This window comes from Zingiber officinale, chromosome 2A (assembly GCF_018446385.1).
Source record: "Zingiber officinale cultivar Zhangliang chromosome 2A, Zo_v1.1, whole genome shotgun sequence".
Lineage (NCBI taxonomy): Eukaryota > Viridiplantae > Streptophyta > Magnoliopsida > Zingiberales > Zingiberaceae > Zingiber > Zingiber officinale.
Genome location: NC_055988.1, coordinates 80,472,354 through 80,476,330, shown reverse-complemented (window position 1 = coordinate 80,476,330; position 3,977 = coordinate 80,472,354).

The following is a 3,977-nucleotide window of genomic DNA, read 5'->3' as shown; positions in this document are numbered from 1 at the left end:
AATGACTCCGTGAGGACGTGTCCCGGTTACATGATAATAGGTGTCAGTCTAGTTTAGGTCTATTTTGGACCCTAAACTGAGACTTTGACTAGATCATGGTCTCAGGAGAGATAGGGTCTAATTACTACTCAGTATTTTTATGCTAACATTTGTCTTGCAGGTTATTATTTAGTCTATGAGACTAACATATTTTGTAGGGTAAGAAGAGCACAAAAATCTTAGGGTGAACAGTACGCGAGACACCTTACAGGGGATGGAAGGCGCTTTGACACTGTTCATAGAAGGCACCTTCAATGTATGGAAGGCGCCTTCTGTAGGATAAGAATCAGACCTCGTCGCGGATAAGGGCCAGTTTGCTCGGGATCAAGTTGGTCAGGTTGGAGGTGCCTTCAAGGCCTTTGAAGGCACCTTCCATAACCTTTATAAGGGCTTCTCGACCTAAGCTTCTACAATAACTTCCACACAAGATTCTACGCGTCCATTTGAGGTTCTGACTGCTCCAACTTCCTGTTTTGACTCTGTTACAACGCTGTTCCGCTCGACTACTGCCGAGAAGCCGACTGACACCAAGCCTAAGCTAACAATCTTCGAAGGTATTGGGTAACAAACTTATAATTTGTGTACTTAATTAGTTACAAAAGGACAAGTGCAGTTTGCTGCACTTGTTCTGTCTTTTTGTATACTTGATTCCTTTTTCTGGAGGTATCAAAAAAAGTGTTTTAGTGAATTACCCATCAATAGGTTTGTGTAAACTGGGTCTTGGAGTAGGAGTCGTCAAAGACTTCGAACCAAGTAAACCAACTGAGTTTGCGTATTTGTTTGCTTGTTCTTTTACTTCGCTTTCTAACTTCCTTTCTCTGCTGCGTACTTTGCTTCTAAATTTGAAAATAAAAAAAAGTTTTTCAAAACCATGTAATTCACCCCCCCCTCTCATGTGTGACTCGATCCAACAATATCATGGTGGCTATAACGTTTATAGGGTTCAGGAGACTTCCTTTTGTTAGATGCACTCCGATTGGTGTTTCACTGATCAACTACTAGTTTGAACTCCCTTGCATACTGCTAAAAATCTTGAATGGAATGAGTCTTCGATTGATGGTAGGTACAGTATTGAGTCACCTCGGGGGTTCATCGCCCAGATTCAGGAGGAGTTGGGGCTATCTCCATGGCTTGTATCACTTTTTCTCCCCTCTGATTTATGAATTCCCGATTTCACAAGGGTGGAGAGGAGCTCTTCGATCTTCATGAGTGGGGATAGAAGTCGGAGTCGGCGTTTCTTTTCTTTTAGCAAACTAGGCTTCCTTGACTTAGATATATTTAAGTGTCCAAACTTGCAATAGTTTGAAATTGGCTAGCGACCTTTTTACTAAAGATTTGAAAAAATCTCCATCAACCAAACCTTGAAAGAAGGCATTGACCTGTACCTCTGGAGTAATCGAGGGAGCATCCATGACTACTCAATTAAAATATTGCAAGTATTTTTTCCAAGGTTTCTTTGAATTTCTGCCTGAGAGTGAGCAAATCATGCAACATTTTCTAGTATCTTCAATTGGTTGTAAAGTGTTGCATGAAGATGGTTTTAAATTCCTCAAAGGCCCGAATAAAAGAAGCAAGAAGTCGACTAAACAATCTCTGCGTTGAGCCCGAGAGTGTGGTTAAGAAAACTTGACATTTGACATCATCTGTATATTGATGTAACAAAGAAGTGTTCTCAAATTTGCATATGTGATCCTCAAGATTTGTAATGCCATTATATTTCTTGATATGTAATACTCAAAAATATCTTGGCAATTCATCTTAGAGGATGCCCTTCAAGAATGGAAAACCTCGAAAAGCTTTTGATCGACCAAATTTATGCCCTTTTTCCCTTTGGAAAACTTTTATAAGGGGTTTCATCAAAAGATTCTATATGTGGTTCTCTGGCGACAGACTTATCGATCCGTATGGGAGAAGCATTTTGCAGCGTTCTCATAGGCCAAGGTACCTTTTGATGCATCGGTGTCACTTTAACTGATTAGGGTGCCTATTCAGTTAAAGGATTGATCGTTAGAAGATTTTTGGGTTGCCCCTTTAACATTGATTGCACTGTCGCCACTACTAATTTGTCTAAATCCTCTTTTGTCATGGCGATGACATTAGGTCTTTAAACATCATCCATTTTTATGTTTCGGTTCAGGTCTTAACTTAGTGTTCCCACAGACGACTCTAATTTGATCTTGCTCGTGAACATCGATGAGTAAATTACCAGTGAGTTAGCTTTGTTGCCGACTTAATCGCTAATCGCCGAACGACAACAAGGATGATGATGTGGTTAAGAGTCTGGATGAAGGCAAATAAAAAGAAGAGGGTTAGAATAACGGCCAGAGGTTCCCGACATAGTCACTCCGACGCTCAAGTTAGATGATGTAGAATATGAGTATTAGAGTTTTGATGTATATAAGTGTGCTTATGTACTTGAGATATCGGAAAGAGCTACCTTTTATAAGGAGACCATAGACTTTTTTCTTCCGTTCCTTTTCTCATGTTGTCATTATTTAATTCCTTAAATAATGCGAGACTTGTTCACGTCGCTACATTTTTCCTGAAATAATTTGAGATTTACGCGATGATTATCTTCTTTCTGAAATAATTCGAGATTTGTACGATCATTTATCTTTTTTTGAAATGGTCTTGCATCCTGTGTTGTCAAGAGATCGAGAAGTCAAGGAGACAGTGACCCGAGAGTTAGGAGCCGGGAGGCTAAGGAGACCAATGACAACTTGATTTTCTTCTATTGAAACCATCTCAACAGATTTTATTAATTTCTTTTATCCATATAGCGCCCACTTATCATTCTCCGGATCAACGTTCAGGGATTTGCATAGCTCGGGATAATATTTAATTGTTATTGTTGATGTTTATTACCAGATAATTCACTTAATCAGTGTGTGACTCTAATAATAATCTTAGAAATCTTACAAGTCTAATATTAGTTTAAAAAAATCATTTGTAATTTAATATTATTTCTTTTTATTTTATTTTATTTTATTTTCAGTAGTTAAAATCAATAATAATAATAATAATAATAATAATAATAATTATTATTATTATTATTATTAGAAAACGATGTAGAGGACTAGTTGAGGATATGACTCCTCAATTGACTGTGTGAGGACTTTGCTCCACTATGTAACACAAAGAACATCAATGTTATGCCAGGAAAGGGATCCCGACGTTGACCCTCCGACGCTCAAGTCAGTCACCGAAATAGCAGAAAAGACGGCAAAGAACTGCAGCAACAATAATAGTTCTAGCACAAATAACGCATACCTTTGTCGGTACATGGACCTTTTTATATAGTGTTCTAATAGCAGATGTGTACACTTCTCACAACATGTGCATGTTTTTCCTATTGTTCTATGAAAAGATATGTCAGGAAAGTATCTCTGATACTATTCCTTAACAAGGCACGTAAATCTCTGACATGATAGAAGAAATTTCCGTCGTACTTTTTTTACCTGTTGACCATGTCCTATTGTCAGCGGTACTAACTTCCGGAAGGATATGATGAGTTGTTCCACTGTTGGGTCGAGTTGGGGAGCCGCTTGGCCAGTATTTCCCGTCCTATTGCTCAAGGTTGTTTTTCTCCATGGTCGCTCGAGCTTAGTAGGTCGTTGCTCGCCCAACCGGACAGGTGATCTGATCAGACTAACCTTCGTTTAGTCACAATTATGAGCATCTGATGTTCTCTATATGGTTGTCTCGATCAGATGAACGATCTACTCAGATGAATCTTCATATCGATCGAGATCTTTCATACCCGATCGGTACATTACCGTCCACTTGACCAACTTTGATGAGCTGATTTTTTCTTCCTTTGACTATTTTAACTTTGTCCATGTCGATTATTATTCCACCTTTGACCTCCGTTTGTTCCACCTTGACCCACGTTTGGTGACGTCTTTTATCGCCGCATCAAATATATTGGATTTGGTACG